The sequence below is a fragment of the Pyrus communis genome, chromosome 15, assembly GCF_041283825.1.
Source record: "Pyrus communis isolate YQ-2024b chromosome 15, ASM4128382v1, whole genome shotgun sequence".
NCBI classification, from domain to species: domain Eukaryota; kingdom Viridiplantae; phylum Streptophyta; class Magnoliopsida; order Rosales; family Rosaceae; genus Pyrus; species Pyrus communis.
In genome coordinates, this window is record NC_142579.1 from 25,175,018 (window position 1) to 25,196,862 (window position 21,845).

The 21,845-nt window shown below is 36.7% G+C and overlaps 2 pseudogenes across 1 annotated transcript; both read left to right on the top strand.

Moving 5' to 3' along the window:
* Window positions 1–1,663: 1,663 nt before the first annotated feature.
* LOC137719331 (fatty acid elongase 3-like pseudogene) lies at window positions 1,664–2,996 on the top strand (annotated as a pseudogene). The gene has a single exon (XR_015956403.1). The product of XR_015956403.1 is annotated as a fatty acid elongase 3-like pseudogene (transcript).
* An 11,673-nt stretch (window positions 2,997–14,669) lies between these two features.
* On the top strand, window positions 14,670–18,932 carry LOC137710008 (uncharacterized; annotated as a pseudogene).
* Window positions 18,933–21,845: the final 2,913 nt, after the last annotated feature.

The following is a 21,845-nucleotide window of genomic DNA, read 5'->3' on the forward strand; positions in this document are numbered from 1 at the left end:
ATGCACCAACGCGGAAATTTTGACATCTTTGGCCTATTGTTCCTATACGTGCTTCTCATCACAAGTGTAATTAATTAAGGAGTGTGTGGATTGTACCCCCTTTTTTACTTCTCACACATCTCTTGTTAATTTATGTCATTTGATTTTCTTCAATTCATTCGATCTGATGACCAAAAATTAGAAAGATGTATGAAAAGTAAAAAAAGTGTGTAGATATCACACCCCTTAATTAATAATTATTTTGGCACTACGTGTGAAATTTGTTGAGAGCATATATACAACCTCAAATGTATACACTATATAGAATCAAAACATCATATATCCAATTTTTTTTTTTAACAAACGATATTATTATTATTATCTACAATAAGAATGTAGAAAAGTGGACTAAGTCTCACAATAGACTATTAATAATGTGGTTCAAATTTTATCACATATATCCCCCGTTATATTAGATTTATGTAACAAGAGAAGGGGTCCTTCTAAGATAAAGCATGATCATGACGATGAACAGTCCATTTCCTTTCCTATTTGCATTGTTTTATGTAATTAATTAAGTTGTGGAATTTTAAGCTCCAATTATACCAATACGTTCACGACAAATGTTTGATTCATTGAGCTTAAGAAAACCTAAAGCCTAATTTGATAAATGGTCCACGTGGTAATAAGGAATTCAGAACATAAACTCTATGGTAAAAAAATTCGGATTTAAACCCCTGTAGTGAAATCTGTTAGGATTTATACCCAAAACTCAAACTTCCATCTTTCCCCATTAGTAGCCAGCACATAAGGGTCACATGTGAGGCTAAGATGATCAATTCATCGTTAGTAGTGTGCCCATAACTAAAACCCTCATTCCTGGCGTTCCCAATTCTGAACCACGGAGAAGAATGCATGGCAAGATGGTAGGAATGAGTCGCGGGGATGGAACCAGATGGGGGGACAGTATCACTCCACCAAAGGGTTGGGATAATGGTGTCAATCCTTGGGAAGGAGGCTGTCAGGATGTTGCCTCTATGACAGGTAGTAGATGGGCTGATCAGAAAATTAATTTGGGTCCTGTGAAAATTGGGAGTATGTTCTTAGTCAAAACAGCAGATCTCTAAAAGATAGAGAATGGAAAGATCGTGGGGTAGATGAATGGGGTCGAAAACAGTGGTAGAGCCATAACAAATGGGACAATAATTTGGATCTTGCAGCACTAACATTTTCAAAATCCATTTTGATTCCTGAGGGTGATTGCGATTACGATTTCACCGTTTCACACCGATTTCTAATGATGATTGCGATTGCGATTTCGATCTCTAAAATCGACACTGCAATTTTATCACCCAGCTGCAGAAGGGATGGAGAACAACTATAGAAGGCATGAAATGATCATTTTAACCTCACACGTGACTCTCGCGTGTAAACTATTAGCAGAGGAAAAACCAAAGTTTGAGTTTTGGGCATAAATCCTAACCGAATTTATCATAAAGGCATAAATCCTAATGGAAGGATGAAATGATCAACAGTCCATTTCCTTTCCTATTTGCATTGTTTTATGCACACAAACAAACCTACTTACCAAAACAAACCTTTATTTTAGACATCCCACACGTGCGGAACGAAGAATTCACACGTACCGCCAAGCAAAACCCTGGACGTGTCCTCCAAAAGTGCAGTTTTTTCCCACACTATTTATTGGCTTCATGCCGACCGGTCATTTGATTCAGTTTCCAACTTCTACTTGTCCATCCACTTATCCATCCATCCCCAAAAAGACTCAAATTAAAAGACCCCTAAAATTCCCAAACCATAAAAATAAATGTTGGAAGCAAAAATTGTGAATGAATGATTCGATGTGAGCCAGACCCACCAGACCCACCCGCCACCGCGTGAAGGGCCGTCTCCCGTCGTTTTCTCCGCCCCCTAGAACGACGAGACACGTCACTTCTACCGTCTGATCCGTCCCCAGCCCGGCAAAAAATAATGTCGGGTATCCAGGCCCTCACGTTCTGGCTCTCGGAGCACCCCACCATCGTCGGGTTCCGGTGGTCCCACACCCACTCCTGGGGCTCCACGTGGTCCTTCCTCTTCACCGCCATCGCCGTCTACATAACCCTCTCCCTCCTCCTCCACCTCTTCCTCCTCGCTGTAAACCGGTCGGGTCGACCCGTACCTCTCGGACCTATTCCCGCCGTCCACAGCCTAGCGATGGCCCTAATATCGTTCACAATATTCGCCGGAGTCACCCTATCCTCCGCCGCAGAAATCCGCGAGACACGGTGGTTCTGGCCGCGGTCCAAAACCCCATTCCAGTGGCTCCTCTGCTTCCCGCTGGGGACCCGGCCGTCGGGTCGGGTCTTCTTCTGGTCCTACGTGTACTACCTCTCCAGATTTCCCCACATGCTCCGCACATTCTTCACCATTCTCCGCCGCCGCAAGCTCGTCCCCTTCCAGCTCTTCAACCACTCGATCCTCACCGTCATCTCGTTCCTCTGGCTCGAGTTTTCGCAGTCGATTCAGGTCATGGCGATCCTCTGCACGACGCTCGTCTACTCCGTGGTTTACGGGTACCGGTTCTGGACCGCCGTGGGGCTGCCGGGCGCGTGTTTTCCTGTGGTGGTTAACTGCCAGATTGCGCTGCTGGTCTGCAACGTGGCCTGCCACGTCGGCGTCCTGATGGTGCATTTCATGAAAGGCGGGTGCAACGGGATTGGCGCATGGGTTTTCAATTCCGTCCTCAACGGTGTGATTCTGTTGGCTTTTTTGAATTTTTACGTCAGAATTCATCTGGGGTTTTTTAATAAGAAGGGAAAGGGAAGGGGTGTTAGCAGCGGAGCTGGCGGGGCCGACGCGGCGGCCAAGTCTGTTGGACTGAAGGACAAGGAGCTTTGATGGTGTAGGATGTAATTTTAGGGGCGGAAATTTAAATTTTTGGGGGAGTGAACGTTTTTTTTGAATTTGTACAATGTCTACAAATTAATACAATTACGATCACGAAAATTCTATTATATTCAAGTGTATAATATGTGCTTTGAAAGAATAGAGTGTGAATATGCAGCTAAGATCATTCCTAAAAGAAATGTTAAATTATAAGAATAAAATTACAATTGATAGTTGATGGTTGATGTGATAAGCTGAAGTTTTCTGCCAAATTTCATACTTCTTCAACCGAATGATCAAATGTTATTTTATTATTTAAATAGAATTTTAAATGGTTGTAATTATTAAAAAAATATTGACACAAAATATTTATTGGTTGATATGTTAGTGGAACAAGAGATCCACCATTAAAATGAATTAAAAATAAATTTAATGTTAATATCAAATTTGATTCCAAATCACAAAATCTTTAAATTCAATCAACAAATAACGCTTCAAGAAAAAAAAATTTAATATTAAATGTGCATAATGACATTCTACCTAAGATTTTGATATTTCATTTAAAAACACTCTGACAATCCAACAATCAAGAATCCAACTATTACAGATGTTGATATCTAGTATCGGTAGTATCCACACGTGGTAGCATCAAACCGCATCACATTGTGACAGAATACTCTACTTCACACCATTCCTTTTAACTATTAGATGTGACGGGTTCATCTTATCCCTCTTCAACTTTAGATTGATACTTATCACCAAATATGCAACTTTATGCTTCTTAAAAAATCCAACTAACACAAACATTAACGTTCGGTAATTGTATTGTTTAGTACATTAGCGAAATGATCTTTAATTTGCTGCTCTAACTAACACTATTACAATATTAACTTTAGATGGCGAATGATAGTGGCAGATATTAGAAAAATTATGTCGGATAAATTATATCCGACACATCATTTAATTAGTGACGGATATTAGAAAAATCATGTCGGTTATATCTGACATAAAATCCTGGCGGATATCTAAAAAGTCCTGTCGGTATTCTTGAATCTTTTTTTTTTCTTTTAATATTTTTGAAGATTCTGACGGTTTTTAAGTTAATGATGGTAGTTATAACCGACAGAAATTGACTATTTTATTATTTTACTTTCTACCGGTTATTATTTTAGTATTCTGACGGTTATAACCGACTTAAATGAAAATTTATTATTTTAATATGTTATATTGATTAAAAATAAATAAATAAACACATATTTAAATTTTTTTTTTCACCCATGACCCTAAAGTCTAATGCACCAAATTGTCACGAGCCATAAATTTTCTGAGAGAATAATAACAACAGACTACAATCTGAAGCTCTATCATTTTTGTAATAAGGATTACGCTCCCTCACAGGCAAGTAACAAGATACAAAGAAATTCAAACAATTTTTTTCAATGCGCCACAAAGCACATTGTCTGGCATATAAACACACATGAATATCTGGTGTACTCTATCATGTCTTATTTTATTATTTTAAAATATTATATTGATTCAAAATAAATAAATAAACACATGGTTTAAATATTTTTTTTTTTCACTCATGCCCCTGTCGGATATAACCGACACGAACAAAGAAAAATTTTGGACAATTGCCAGAATAATCTCTGAATGTTTTTTCTTTTTTTTTTTTTTTTTTTTGCGATTTTTTACACATGCTATCTCGGAGTATATACAAACATATTTGCCGGTTGGATCGTTGAAACTAGTTTCGTAGAATGCATATCCTATCAAATTGATAGATTTAACAAACACTTAAGAGAAAATGTTATACGTCCATTAAGTATAAAATAAGATTTATCCACTAGTGTAAATATTTTAAATTGCAGATCGAATTCATTCATTGCATTCTTACAGGGTTGAGGAGTGTAGTTGTAAAAAATCATCAAAATCGGAGCTAAAATAACCGTTAAATTGTGATTTTTCGTGTATAACCGTTGAAAACTTTTGTTCTGTTACCTAATCTCTAAATGTTTGTTTTTTGTGATTTTTTACGTATGCGATCTCGGAATGTGTACAAACAAGTTTGATGGTTAGATCATTGAAAAAAATTTCGTAGAATGTGTTTTGCGTCAAATCGGTAGATTAAATAAACACTTAAGAGTTAATGTTATACTTCCATCAAGTATAAAATAAGATTTTGTGGTATCCTCTAGTGTAAATATTTTAAATTGAAGATCAAATTTATTATTGCATTCATATAGGGTCAAGGAGTGTAGCTGTAAAAAATCATTAAAATCGGAGCTAAAATAACCATTAAATTATGATTTTTCGTTTATAACCGTCGAAAACTTTTGTTTCGTTACATAATCTCTGAATGTTTGTTTTTTACAATTTTTTACGTATGCAATCTCGGACTGTATACAAATAAGTTTGACAGTTGGATCGTTGAAAAAAGTTTTGTAGAATGCATATCGTGTCAAAACGGTAGATTAAACAAACACTTAGAGTTAATATTATACTTCCATCAAGTATAAAGTAAGACTTGTGGTATCCACTAGTGTAATATTATTTGTTCAATGCATTCTTATAGGGTCGAGGAGTGTAGCTGTAAAAAATCATCAACATCAGACCTAAAATAACCGTTAAATTGTTATTTTTCGTTTATAATCGTCAAAAACTTTTGTTCTGTTACCTAATCTCTGAATGTTTGTTTTTTGTGAGTTTTTACATATGCGATCTCGGAGCGTGTACAAACAAGTTTGACGGTTAGATTATTGAAAAAAAATTCGTATAATGTGTATCGCGTCAAAATAGTAGATTAGATAAACACTTGATTGTTAGTGTTGTACTTCCATTAAGAATAAAATAAGATTTTGTGGTATCCACTAGTGTAAATATTTTAAATTGAAGGTCAAATTTATTCATTGCATTCTTATAGGGTCAAGATGTGTATCTGTAAAAAAATCATTAAAATTAGAGCTAAAATAACTGTTAAATTTTGATTTTTCGTTTATAACCGTCGAAATTTTTTGTTCCGTTACATAATCTCTGAATGTTTGTTTTTTTACGATTCTTTACGTATGCGATCTTGTAGTATCTACAAACAACTTTGACGGTTCGATCAATGAAACTAGTTTCGTAGAATGCATATCTCCGTTAAATTTGCCTAAATTTTTAAGTGGGAAAAGTAATTTGTGCTAAATTTTTATTTGTGTTTTTCAAGTGTTGATTAGACAGTATTTAGTTTGTGTGATGACATTTTCATTGTACAATTATCTTTTTGTTTCTTTATTGCATATTTTACATGGGCTATTATCTATTAAACCAAACAATTATTTATTTAATTTTTAAAAATGTGTTCTATTTAAATACATATTATTTATTGATTTATTAAACCAAATAATTATTATTTTATTTTTTTAAATTGTAACAATTTTTTTGGGGGGGGGGGGGGGGGGGGGAATTAAGATTTAAGATTTTGGGAGGGAATTTAAAATTTTGGGAGGGAATGTTGGGGGGATTTTTGCCACCCTTTTTATTGATATCGGTTATAACCGACATTAATGAAAATGTTTCTGTCACTTTTATATTTTAAAAAATGTTTCTGTCGGTTTTAACCGACAATAATGAAATTTTTCAAAATAAAACCCCTCAATCTCTTCCTTGCACCGGTGCCTTCTCCCTTCCCTTCCCCATTTTCTCCTCTCCTAATTTCCTTCTCCTTTTCTTCTCTCCTCATTTACTTCCAGTTTAACACTTGCAACCAAAGTTCAGAAACCCTAGCTTTAGCTATCTCGAATATGGCGAAGCGCTCTGATGACTCCACTTCTTACCGTTGTCGGATGAGAAGAAGGTAACACTCTCGCTCTCTCTTTCTCTCTCTCTCTCTCTCTCCCCTTCCCTCTGTCTCCCTCTCTCTCTCTATGTGTCTCATATAGGGAACTGTGTTTCCGAATTTAAACTTGCTAAAATTTGTTAGTAATTAGTAGTTACCCGACCGAGAGGTGATACAAAAACTTGAATAATTTTGTGTTGTTTGTTTCAGTGGGTTGGATGTTGTTGGTGATGGTGTTAAGAGAGGATGTCGTTGCTCAGAATGGTTAGCACAACATTATGGTGTTGATGCTGCTTGAGACACCTCAAATATGGCCAGCGAGGTCACAAAGTATAGGAGGAAGCAGAGGAAAATTGCTGCTCAAGGTATATGCGTGTGCTAGACATGGGTTCAAGCACATTTATTTAAGATAACTGTAAGAAGCAAACAATAATGGATGTTGTTTAAGATAAATAGTCCATACAAATTCTTCCCCTGTCAAACATGTTGTCATCAGAGAGGAAGGATTTGAAACATGTTGAATATGGAAAATGCAGTGAATATGGAAAATGCAGAAAGTGCAGTGAATGTAGTGAATATGGAAGGATTTGAAACATGTTGTCAAACAAGTTGAAGATGCAAAAAGTGGTTTATATCCGACAATGCAGAAACAGGTTGAAAATGCAGAAAGTGCAGTGAATGCAGTGAATATGGAAGGATATGGATTATTAATATATTTTCTACCGGTTTTACCCGACAATAATGCTTTTATTTATTCTTATTAATAAATTCTATGTCGGTTATATCTGACACAAGTTCTGTCGGTTTTAGTATTTTCTATCGGTTTTAGCAGACAGACATGCTCTTATTTATTTATTATTAGTATATTCTCTGTCGGTTATATCCGACACAATTTCTATCGGTTTTAGATTATTTTCTGTCGGAAAATTCATTTCCTGACGTAGGCAATTCTGTCCCTTAGGCCATCTCCAACCGAGGGCTGGCCAAAAGGCTCGTTTTAGCCCTTTGGCCCTCCAAGATTCTCCAATATATTAATATTTTAATGAACAATACATGGCCATATTTGCCTCCGTCTCCAACCGAGAGCCAGAGGGCCAGATGGCTCGTTTTAGCCCTGCCACAAAAACTGTCTCCAACCGAAGGCCAAAGGGCCATAGGGCCAAACATAATTTATTATTTAAAAACTACAACTTAAATTCAAATCCAACGGCTAAGTGACGTCAGCTAACCATTGAATTTGAATTTTTCTTTTGCTATAAATAAGGTGGATATTGGGCTATAATTCACACAACTTTGAATTCAATCTATTTCAATTCAATCTCTTTCAATTCAATCTATTTCAATTCAAGTTTGCAATGAATTCCATCTATTTCAATTCAAGTTTGCAATGAATTCCAACTTTAGATCCTTTTCAGATTCCAACTGGGGGTCCTCATCCAATTTCAAATTGGAAGCAAAATGGGCACAAATGAGACGAGAAGATAAGGAGTGTGATGAAGAAGTTCAAGTAAGGCGCAACAAACAAAACATAGCAACAGCCATGGCTGCGGCCATGGTGTGTCAGCCAACTGAGGAACAACCTCAATGGGGTGGCTCTATTGCTGGTTGCTCTTACAAACCACGAAACAGAGCGATGTCGCATACCAATATGATGAACAACTACTTCAACCCTAACTCGATGTACACAGAAGAGGATTTCAGACGTTGCTTCCGGATGAGGTGACATGTCTTCGAGCGTTTACTTCGTGATGTCCAACAAGTCAATCCATACTTTCAACAGAAGCTGGACAGAGCAGGCCGCCCTAGTTTCTCACCTCATCAGAAGGGTACTGTTGTACTTCAATGATGACCTATGGCTCCCCAGCTGATTCGATGGATGAAACCCATGGTATGTCTGAGTTTACATGCCTTGATACTCTTCAACAATTCTGTGACACGATTGTTCAGGTTCACAAAAACGAGTACCTCTGCGAGCCAAATCAAGAAGATCTGAATTGGCTCATTCGCAAAGCTGAAGACCGTGGGTTTCCGGGCATGATAGGGTCATTAGACTGCATGCATTGGGATTGGAAGAACTGTCCCACCGAATGACAATGAGGCTTTAGCAGAAGGTCGAGAAAGCCAACTGTTATGTTAGAGACGGTTGCCTCATATGACACATGGATTTGGCATGCTTTTTTTGGAGTCCCTGGATCCCAAAATGACATTATAGTTCTTGGGCGTTCACCCCTCTTCAATAACTTGACGGAAGGTAAAGCACCTCAACTTCACTACTACATCAACAACCGTCAATACAATATGGGGTATTACTTGGTAGATGGCATCTACCCAAAGTGGGCGACAAAGCAATTCCAAACCTTAGGAATGACGCAGAAAAGTTGTTTACCTTACACCAAAAGGCATACCGGAAAGATGTTGAGAGAGCTTTCAGTATTCTACAAGCACGGTGGAAAATTATTAGCGAACTGGCAAGAGGGTGGAGTTGAGAAAATTTGGACTCCATCATGATGTCTTGCATCATATTACACAATATGATAGTGGAGGATGAGCGAGATGAGTATATTGATGGAGAGTCCGATGACGACCAAGAAGATCCAAATAGGTCAAGAAGGGCTCGTGCAAAAATATATGATAGGCCTAATTTGCCTTTTAATCCAAGAACTGGTAGTATCTCTATAAATGAGTACATGAGGCGCTATAGAATGATACGTTCTCGTGCCACAAATAAGTACCTACAACATGATCTTGTTGCACATCTTTGGGCCAAAAGAAGCATAAAGTAGGCGTTTGAGTTTTATGTTGTTAAATGTTTTTTAAAATATTGTTTAAGTTTCATGTTGTTAAATTTTTTTTTTTTTATGTTGTATAATTTGTATGTTGGTTAATGTTATTTCATATTGTTTAATGTTGTTTCATGTTACTTAATTTAATTTAATGTTGTATAATGGCTTAGGAAGTTATAGGAAAAAAAATATAATTTAAAATAAATATGAAACAAATTTTGTGAAATAGAAGTTATAGGATAAAAATAGAATTTAAAATAAAATAAAGCAACTATGTGAAATAGAAGTTATAGGAAAAAATGGAATTTAAAAAAAAAATGAAACAAATTTTGTAAAATAAAAGTTATAGGAAAAAATAGAATTAAAAAAATATTAAAAATAGAAGTTATAGGAAAAATTTTGTAAATAAAAAATAATAATAAAAAAAAAATTCAAATGCAACGGCTAGCCCTCTAGCCCTCTCCGATTACGTGGGGCCCTCTCAGATTCCAGAGCCCTCTGGTCTAGCCCTAGGTTGGAGACGGTTTTCGGGCTATTTTCAACCCTCTGCCCCTCTGGACCCTTCGGTTGGAGATGACCTTATTATATCCGCCACTGCATCCATTTTTTGTCGAATTTTGCTTAAAATCCAACAGTAATATACGTTTTTTGTCGATTTTTGGACCACCAGTTATAAATAATTTTATAGTAGTGTAAGACCGATGATATCTTCTAATGCGTATAATTTTGTAATACTGATTGAATTGATTTGGCAAATTGGCATCATCGATTGAATATATCCTAGTTCATACTTCATAGTAAGATATGTGCTAAACTTAAATAGGCTGGAGACAAATTATGGCGCGTATGAAACCCATCACAAACAAATTTTATCTACGCACACATACGTGGATTAGATTTTTTGGCCAAATTAGTATTATTGTATCTTTATTCTAAGCTTGATATTCTTTTCTTGAAAATTAAAGTAATTTCGAATATCGTTGTCACACAAAACAAATATAATTCAAGATTAATAGATTAGCAAAAAAAATTAATAACAAAATAGCGTTTATGTAAAGGGACCTGCACCTCTTCCTTGTTAGACAATCTGGTACGTGCATGATTAATCAAAAGCCCCGATCTGGTGATCCTTTTATAAGCCTTGTTAGACAATCATTAAGCTATTTGTGCTTTTCTATACAATGGTCTACTACTATTTGAGTGGGGGAAATCCGACTTAAACCACACAATGAACAAACACTAACAGTGAAATATTGAATTCATTATTTGTGTGAGTCGAAGTTGAAATCTCTTAACGAAAACAACTAAATCATAATGCTAATTACTAAATTATCAAAGTTTTGAGTACAACGCATTGTACAGATAACTTAGTTTTATTTTGTATTTGGGCTGGTGCGATGTAAGTCGAGTCATATATACTTGTTGTATAACTATATATTTTGATTAGGCCTACCCAAATTCATGATTGCGAGAGCTCCATTAGTTATGTCTTCGTTATTAGCTAGTAGTCATTTTAGACCATATTGCGTTGGATAATGCATGCCCTTATAATGGGACTTATTTTTCAGTTATGGTTAACGATTTTTAATTGTCCGAACATTATAATCGGAACCATTTATTCTCTTTATCATCATCTAAAAATTATGTACACAAAAAATTATTTAATTTTGAAAATCGTTTAATCATTCATATGTGTTAAACCAATCAACAATTTTGGTGGCAAATAATATTCTCATGATAAACTGTCCATTTGTTTTATGCATATAGATGACAAAAAGATCTTCAAATTGAACAATTTTTCGCATATTTGATCTAGATCTCCAAATTGAATAATTTTTTTTGCATATTTGATCTTTAGATGATGATAATGAAAAGAACGAATAATTCCGTTATAGTATTCGGACTGTAAATATTTGTTATTCATTAGTGGAGAGACAAGTAAGTCTCCTCATGGAGGAATACGCAAGTATTATCCTGATAGTCAATCTCAAAGGCGGGAGTTTGGATATAGAATAAGGAAATTTACGTGTCCCTCCACTCACAATAACGTATGAATAACTAAAACAATCTCCACTTACAATTAAATCTCTCATTTTTTTTTTTTCTGCGCCATCTCCCATCTGAACCAATGATCGATACATGTTTGTCAACAAGGGAATATTCACAACGTAACAGCTCGCTTTCATGAAGGACTCACAAAGTACAGCATATGATATCCTTCACATCCTGATCAAGTCCAAACTCTAATTTAAAGAGACTTTGTACCACATTGATATAAAATTTAATACATGGATAATGCATCTATTCTTTCCTACTTGTCCATCAACTTATGATTAAAGTACTTTTATCCTAAAAACATTATAATCGGAACTGTTCATTTTCTTTAACATCCTCCAAAGATCATGAATGCAAAATATTATCCTCATGTGCGTGGCACGTAACTCATTTTAACATACATTCTAATGAAGTTGACGAAAATGATCATAGTTGCACGTTTTGATGAGTTAAGAGACCAATGGTCATAAATTTTTAGTTGAAGAACCTTTGCTCAAATTCAGTTAAAGTCGATGGACCATTACTACAATGTCCTCTTATCCATGTGTTAAATTCCAAATCAATTTGGTGCAAGGTCACTTTAAATTGGAGATTGGACTAGATGAGGATGAGGATGTGAAGGATGTCATATGCAATAATTCATACTTCGACCTCAAGTTTTTGAGTCCATGATAGCGAGCAATTTCGCTGCGAATGTTCCCATGTTAATAAACATGTATCGATCAGAGCTTCAGGTGAGAGATGGCACAGAAACTGAGAGAAAAAGTTACATTTACATTTTGATTTGTTTGAGATGCTGAGGTTACCAAGCCCATGGAATTTCATAAATTGTTTAATTAATTGAGTAGTTATTTCGTTGTATGCCCCTACATTTTGTCTTGGTATTACTATTTACTTAAACTTTCACTCTGAATTGACAAGTGACTTACTCGGTAATGAAAAGGTGTAGTTGAAAAAGTTGGACCAAAAATAAAATAATGACTGAGGCTCCGACCACATGAATGTATGGAAATTTCGTGATCGTTCATCGTACATTGTAAGGTTAGAAATCATTTTAAATTTTAAATTTTAAATTAAATATAAATAGTATCTAACGAAAAAGGATCCGGCGATGATCATTTTCCATTAAGATTAAACTTTTAAATTGGTCCCTGAATTTTTATAATTTTGGTCTCTAAATTTTATTTAACGTAGAGCATTTGAGTTTGACTTAATATATGAATGCATGCTTTTGCATAGATGAGGTTACCAAGACCATGGAATTTCATAAAAATATGAACGCATGCTTTTGCATAGCTGAGGAGAATATGGCATAAAATAAGAAGGCGAAAAGAAAGCTATTTGAATGGGGAAAGTTCATATCTGAATGAAGAAATAGGGCTTAACCTTAGGATTGATTTTGGGCGTAAAATGAATGGGTTGGACATCGTATTTGTGTTTTGAATATATTGGGCTTAAATAAAGTCTCTCCAATTTGTATTTCTTGCCAACCTTTATCAAATCCAATCAACCATATATCTAATTCCACATTATTCTGTATCAAATTTCGCAATTGTACTATAATCTAGTAATAATTCTCTCAATTGTAAGTGAGAGGTTTTAAGTATGATTAATGCGACTTTAATACTAAATTATTGTTGACTTATTGTGCAGCTTAGCCCCCCCCCCCCCCCCCCCCACCTTTATATCGTTGTATGAAAAAAAAAAAAAAAAAAAAAAAAACTTCACCGTCCATAGATTTAGTTCCAACTTTTTAGGGCCCCTTTATTTCAATTATTTTTAAAATGGCTGAAAATTCCTCTTGATAATAAATTTAAAAAATGTTTCTAACAACATTCAACAAATTATTTTGAAAGCACTTGTCGAAGCACTTTCTGGTGAAGTCCATAATCAAGAAGCAAATTCAAGTGCTTTTCTAGTAAGTCCTTGCATCTTCAACAAAAATTTCAATATGTATATATGAAAAGCAATTTAAAAATAAAAATGCTTCAAAATAGAAGTGTTTTCTTTAAAAACAGTCTCATCTGGTACGAGCCCTTAGCCTCCCTCAAGTTCATATAACAATAAATTCATACCATCTCACTAAAACTTGAAGAAAACAGAAATCTTTTGTCTAACGGAAGAATTGGAGCCATAACTTTCTGTTTACTATTTTTATCAATGTGACATGCGGGAGTCGAGTTTGAGAGCTCGTACAATGGAGAAACGACGGTCCAGACTACATGCTTCATTACTTTTGTTATGAACAAGTTCCAATCATTTATCTTACTTTAAATAGGTAAGTCATTTAAACCCTACTTCTAGCATGGTAAGGGTAGAAAGCAGAGACAGCCGAATAACAAGGAAATTAAACAAAGGTTTCGTGTCTGTTTTAATGGCAGAGATCTCGGCCGGCACAATCCCTCTGATCCCTCTGAACTGCCAAACATGAACATGGTAAAGAAAGACATCAACTGCAAGTGCAGGGAACATTGTCAAATATATGAGGCCATCCCCAACTGATCTGGCAAAAAGGTAATAGACCAAAAAATAGCCCGTTTTGACATAAAAATTGTCTCCAACTGAGGGCTAGGCCAAAGGACTCGTGAGCCCCAACCGGCCAAGGGGCCGGCAAAGAGCAGCCATCCAGCTAGCTCTATAGCCCAGCCCAAACACATGTTACCTCACATCGTGCTGACGTCAGGTTACTGTTGGATTTGACTTTTTTTTTTTTTTAATACGAAATTAAATATAAATACTTAAGCCATTTCTACCCTATTTCTCACATCTTTTTCACCATTTCATACTATCATACCTCATTTTATTTCAATTCTTCACCAATTTTTCACATCCTTTTCATTATATAAAGATAAGAAATACATGTTGAGAAGTCAATGATATCATTCCTGATATCTTGGCTTAGTTTTAGGAAACTATCTTGTAAATTGTTTGTAATTTATTTGTGATTATCTGTAAACCCTAGAATGTAGGATAGGTTACTTCTTCGGCAAGTACTCTCTTTGTATAAAGTCTCTTAGTATCAATTGAAGAAATTAATCTTCTGCAAAATATTCTTTGCACTTTTTACATGGTATCGAGAGCTAGGCTGAAAACTTAGTTCCTTCCGCTGCCTTTTGTTTCTCTGTTCTTTTCCGTCGTTTGCCATGGCTACCGACGCTGTTTCTGGAAGCAATTCCGATGCAAAGGCTAATGTTTCCAACCCTTTTTTTATTCATCATTCTGATCATCCAGCCATGATGCTGGTTTCAAAGCCCTTGAATGGGGATAATTATTCAACTTGGTCTCGTGAGTGCCAAAAACAAACTTTGTTTTGTTGATGGCACTGTCCTTCAACCTTCTGTCAAGACCAAGCCGGACGATCACGCTTCATGGCAGAGATGCAACGACATGATTGTAGCATGGATTATTAATTCCATTGACTCGGATATTGCTGACAGTATCCTTTATATGACTGATGCTCATGCAATTTGGGAAGAATTACGTGAGCGCTATTGCCAAAATAATGCTCCTCGAATTTTTCAACTACAACGGGACATTGCTTCACTTACACAAGATCAACTCTCTATTGCTGCATATTATACGAAGATGAAAAGTTTATGGGATGAGTTGTCGTCCTACAGTGACTTCGTTTCTTGCACTTGTGGAGCACATAATGAGAGGAACAAGTTGATGCAGTTTCTCATGGGACTTAACGACTCCTATAGTGCTGTTCGAGGGCAGCTTCTGTCGATGAATCCTCTTCCAACTGTTCGTCAAGCCTATGCATCGATTTCCCAGGAGGAGAAGCAAAGAAGCCTTGCTTCTTCCCGAGTTACTACAGGCACAACAGCCATGGCTGTGCGTCACAGTGGTTCGAAATCTTCTAATCGCAAACCCTTGCATTGTACTCATTGTGATCAAGACTACCATACCATTGATACCTGCTATCAACTTCATGGGTATCCACCAGGACACCGTTTGCATAAGGTTAAGCCACAGAAAGGGAACCATCGTCCTAAGACGGAGCGGGGTTCTTCCTCGGCAAATCATGTCTCGGAAAATGCAGCCACCAAAGAGGAGATGCAGTCCGTTATGTCTGGGCTCTCTGATGCCCAGTTTCAACAGATTCTTCAAATCATGAATGGTCAGGGTAGTGATGAACAGCCACAGGCCAATGCCAATGCCGCCAAGACAGGTTTGTCGAATCCCTCTTTGCATCTTCATCGATGGATAATCGATAGTGGTGCAACGGATCATATCACTTCCTCACCAGAATTGTTAACTAATGGTGTTGAAAATAAGAAACTGTCACCTGTTTTGTTACCTAGTGGAGAGACATCCCGCATACTTTCCACCGGTCACATTCCTTTGAGTTCTACTTTTAGATTGCAAGATGTGCTATGTGTGCCTACCTTTAAAGTAGATTTGATGTCAGTAAGTCGTATTACGAGTGGATTGCATTGTTCAGTAACTTTCTTTCCTTCTTGGTGTGTTATGCAGGACCTAACGACGAGGACGGTGATTGGTTTGGGTAAGCGAAGAGGCGGGTTGTACTACTTGGTGGCCTTGGCTCCTGCGCAATCTCAGCATCCTCGGCGATTCTGCAACCTTGTGCTTTCACCTACGGAGCTATGGCATCGGCGTTTAGGTCACTTGTCAGCCCCTCGTTTAGATTTCATGTCCAAACAATTGTTACATTTCCCTTTTGCATTTAATATGCTTGTGATGTTTGCCCTTTAGCCAAGCAACATCGATTACCTTTTCATGTTAATTCTATTTCTTCTAATAAACCTTTTGTTTTGATTCATTGTGATATCTGGGGACCCTTTAAAGTTGCATCTACTTCTCGAGCAAAGTATTTTTTAACCATTGTAGACGATTATTCTCGCTTCACATGGATTTTCCTTATGCAACACAAAAATGAAACACAATCTATTCTCAAGAATTTTTTTTCATTTGTCAAAACTCAATTTAACACTTCTATTCGTCAAATCCGTGTTGACAATGGTGGGGAATTTTTTTCTCTTCGTGACTTCTTTAAAGATCATGGAGTGGTTTACCAACATTCTTGCGTTTATACGCCTCAACAAAATGGGGTCGTAGAATGCAAGCATCGCCATATACTTGAAACCGCTCGTGCCTTGCGTTTTCAAGCTAATCTTCCCCTCCATTTTTGGGGTGAATGTGTGCTCACAGCCGTTCATCTCATTAACCGTCTTCCCACACCCATTCTTTCCAAGAAAACGCCTTTTGAACGTTTATATTCTACACCTCCTACTTTTTCACACCTTAGAGTCTTTGGTTGCCTTGCTTTTGCCATTGATGTTAATGTGAATCACAAATTTTCTCCTCGTGCCCACAAATGCATTTTTATAGGATATCCTATTGGTCAGAAAGCCTACAAGTTATATAACCTCACCACTCACCAAATCTTTACTAGTCGTGATGTTGTCTTCCATGAAAACATATTTCCTTATCAAACCTCGCCTTCTTCTTCCCCTCAACCTGTGTCTTAACCTGTCCCACTTATTTCACCTCACTTACCTGATCCCGTGTCACCCCCCGACCCTATGATTCCACTTGAGTCGTCCCCTTCCGCTGATGCCGGCTCTCCCACGCCTCCTGCACCGCTTCCTGCATCTGCCGTTCCTGACCTCCCAACGTCAACGCCTGCTCCTGCCCCGGTGCTCCGTCGCTCTAGCCGTCATTCTTCTCCGCCACCCAAGTTACGTGATTATGATTGTCCTACTCTCAAGCTTACCCAACCACATCCTCCATCGTTTTCGTCGTCTGGTCACACTCCAGGTACACGGTATCCACTCGCTAATTACCTTACTTACCATCGTTTCTCACCTGCACAACAATCTTTCCTTGCCCATATTACTCAACAGGTTGAACCCCGGAGTTACGAGGAAGCTGCTCGTTTTCCTCATTGGCAAGCTGCCATGGCTTCTGAATTAGAGGCATTGGAAGCTAACCAAACTTGGTCTCTTACTTCCCTTCCCCGTGGCAAAACTCCCATTGGCTGCTGTTGGGTTTACAAGATTAAGCACCGTTCTGATGGCTCCATTGAGCGCTATAAGGCACGTTTGGTTGCCAAGGGCTATACCCAGCTTGAAGGTGTTGACTTCCATGACACGTTTTCTCCTACTGCCAAGATGGTCACTGTTCGGTGTTTATTGGCTCTTGCTGCTTCACGGCAGTGGTCTCTTCATCAGTTAGACGTTAACAACGCTTTTCTTCATGGTGACCTTCATGAAGAAATTTATATGACTCCTCCTCCAGGTTTTCGGCGACAGGGGGAGAACTTGGTTTGTCGCCTCAGCAAGTCTTTATATGGGTTGAAACAAGCTTCCTGTCAATGGTTTGCAAAGTTTTCTGACTCTATTCAATCCGCTGGTTTTGAACAATCCAAGGCTGACTACTCGTTATTTACCCGGAAACAAGGCAAGTCTTTTACAGCCCTCCTAATTTATGTTGATGATATTTTGATTACAGGGAATGATTCGAATGTTATCGATGCCCTAAAACAGTTCCTTAATGGTCGTTTTAAAATCAAAGATCTTGGCAATCTAAAGTACTTTCTTGGGATCGAAGTATCATGTTCTAAGAAAGGAGTCTTTATTTCCCAACGAAAGTATGCTTTAGAAATATTAAAAGATGAAGGTCTTTTGGGAGCTCGCCCCGTTGAATTTCCCATGGAACAAAATCTTAAGTTATCAGACAATGGTGCAATTCTCAAAGACCCGGCACAATATAGAAGATTGGTGGGGCATCTGATATACCTAACAATCACTAGGCCGGATATAACCTATTCCGTGCATGTGTTGAGTAGGTTTATGCATGAGCCTCGCACACCACACATGGAAGCAGCCCTTCGGATTTTGAAATATATCAAAAATACACCTGGACAAGGTTTGTTCTTCTCTTCTGAAAATGATTTGGCCTTAAATGCATATTGTGACTCGAACTGGGCAGGTTGTCCAGCAACACAAAGATCAACTACGGGGTATTGTATTTTTTTGGGCTCTTCATTGATTTCTTGGAAGTCAAAAAGACAAAAAACTGTGTCTTTATCATCAGCGGAGGCCGAGTATGGAGCCATGGCTGGAACTTGTTGTGAATTATCATGGCTACGATATTTATTGAAAGATCTAGGTATACTGCATCAAAGACCGGCTCTGCTCCATTGTGACAATAAAGCAGATCTTCACATTGCTGCTAACCCAGTTTTTCATGAGAGAACTAGGCACATAGAAATGGACTGTCACTTCATCCGGGACAAGATACAAGACGGTTCAGTTGTTACGAGATTTGTTCCTTCTTCCAATCAACTTGCAGATGTACTCACGAAGCCATTAGGGAAGGAAACTTTCTCAAAGATCATTCACAAGTTGGAAGTTCTCAATATTCACTCTCCAACTTGAGGGGGAGTGTTGAGAAGTCAATGATATCATTCCTGATATCTTGGCTTAGTTTTAGGAAACTATCTTGTAAATTGTTTGTAATTTATTTGTGATTATCTGTAAACCCTAGAATGTAGGATAGGTTACTTCTTCGGCAAGTACTCTCTTTGTATAAAGTCTCTTCCTATCAATTGAAGAAATTAATCTTCTACAAAATATTCTTTGCACTTTTTACAATACAGAGGCTTATGGATTTAATGACAAGTGGCACTCAAAATACGTTCGAATACCTTATTTTAATATGATAGTTTAATTCAATTAAAATAATAAATTATTGAGGGGGTAAAAAATAGCCTCCTTCGGTTGGAGATGAGTTTTTTGTTCAAGGGTTATGTTTTGACCTATGGTCCTTTGCCCTACTCGATTAGAAATGGTATAAAATATGGTCTGACACTGTTCATTAAAAATAATTTGTTGCAGGACTATAGGGCTAAACATGACCCTTTAACCTTCTTTCGATTGGAAACGGCCTGAAGGCCGCATAAAGTTGACTAAAATATAAATGACACTTCAACATTAGCTGCATTGCCACAAAACCTTGTTGGCATATATGGCCCTTAATATTGCATGTCATAGCACCATCACATAAACAATTTCACACTTCGTTGAACATAAATTTAACGTGTAGAACGTGAAGAAAAAGGAGGAGAAAACAAAGGGCTACAAATCATGCATAGATTACCTACTAGTTCACCAATTTGTAAATAACGTAGTTTGATGTACAAATATCATAATCGAAACCTTTCGTTGTCTACCGTCATCTAAAACAATCACCTATGAAACGAAAAAACATTTAATTTGAATCTCGCTTAGTCATCTATATTGTCAAATAAATCGAGTTTGATAACAACATCCATTTTCATGATGGGTTCCATTTATTTTGTATGCATAATGAATGACTGAATGAGTTCAAAATTAAAAGTTACTTTATTTTCTAAAAATTATCTTTAAAATAAGATACAGAGAATGAACAGTTTTGATTATGATGTTTGCATAGAAGAAATATGTTAATCATAAGTTGGGTAGATGGGTAGGGGCATCCATGCGGTGAACATGTACAAGTATTTTTCTTGATGAAAACCAGTTAAGAAGAAAAACACTTGGAAACAGTCATAACTTGTGTTACAATCTGAAAAGTGTGTTAAAACTTTTAATTTTTGTGTTTTCAGAAATTATGTATGTTTGGATCCGATTCTTATATCTAAATAAAGAAGAATGACTTCTTATCGATAAAGAGGAAAATCATGTTTGTGGAGAACAACATAAATTATCATAAAGCAGGGGTTAAAATTGAATTGAAAAAGAAGACCTAACTTACACCCACATGCCTATGTCATGACAACTGTGGATTGGACTATATTTCTCGAGAGCATCTTGGGAGGGAGTATCTCATTTGTGAGGATAACCATGGACAGCCATTATGCAAATCCAAACAGAAGAATCGTATATTATTTTGAAGGAATAATTTCATATGGCAAGCAAAAATATTAAGTCGGTGGCAGGCACCATATTTAAATGGCTACAATGCCAAGAACTGGATAGGACTAAGGAGGTCGGTCTGCGGAACTTTGTCACCCACCATACTGGCAGTAAGCATAATAATACGAGTGCCCCAGCTCCTTGGATGTTTCTTGGTGCTCTACCACACTTACTGCATCGGACGCTGCCGAAACTTTTTAGGAAAGGGAAATCAGATTTGGATTCTCCTTGTGGGAAATGTAAATGAGTAATTTGGCTACTAAGTTGTAATTATTTTAAGTTTTAATGCGAGGGTTTTGGAGTCTCTGGACCGCCAAGTTTGATGTTTCGTTTCAAACTATGGACTAGTTACAGATAAAAAATAAAAAACCGCGAGTCTGAGAGTAAAATTAATTTGAGAGCTCCAAGAAAAATATTTTTGGGGTGTAAGTTTTGATTCACGTTGGTTTCGTGGGGTGTGTTAAGAAATCAAAGTCTTAAATTTTGGGCCTAAATAGTCATCTTAGTATAATATTTTAATATTCAATATTAAAATTTTAAATGGGGTGTCGACAAAACAACTTTTTATTATTCTTATGTCAAATGGGAATGTTACTTGTATTCCAATAACTTGCATATAGTCTACTCTACACATATCAATGAAATTTTTTAGTTGAAATTTTTTACATGGTATCAATCGTTTAGATTCTTTTCAAGGTTTAATTTTTCTCTCGGCCCCTTCCCCTTCTCACTACTCCAGGTTACACAAGTTTACATATCTCTGGTTTAAGAAAGAGAGATAAACTAATCGTACACAAACTTGTAGTTTTCAAATGCATAAGTTTTTTTTTTTTTTTTTTAACAATTATCTACGGGGTGGGGATGTAGGCCAAACCTCACAATGAGATAGTGATAATGTAGAACAGGTACATAAGTTTGCATACAAAATGTTCAAAGTAATTTTTTTTTTCTTTTATGTGATTAAGACATGGATTTAATGATGGTATACATTTCGCTTTTTTTTTTTTTTTTTTTTTTTTTTTTTCTGGTCAAGTTTACAGCCACTAAAATTCCCACTAAAATTCTTCCTCGACTTTCTCCATTACTGGTGGTTGCTTGAAAATAATTTCACTTGAATGTCATCATATGTGCATATTTAAAAAAAAAAATGATATTATTTATATTAATGGGAAGAGTGGTGGGCTTAACCTCATAATGAGCTAGCAATAATATGGTTTAAATTCGCATTTGGCGAGAACTGAACCTAAAACCTATTACTTACAAATCAAAAGGAATACCAATACCACTAGACCGTAAGTGGCTATGTGCATATTTTTTTTTATCTTTATTTCTCTACTCACATAATTCATTATCATGTGAGAGGAGAAATAGATAAAAGTACTATGTAAGATAACT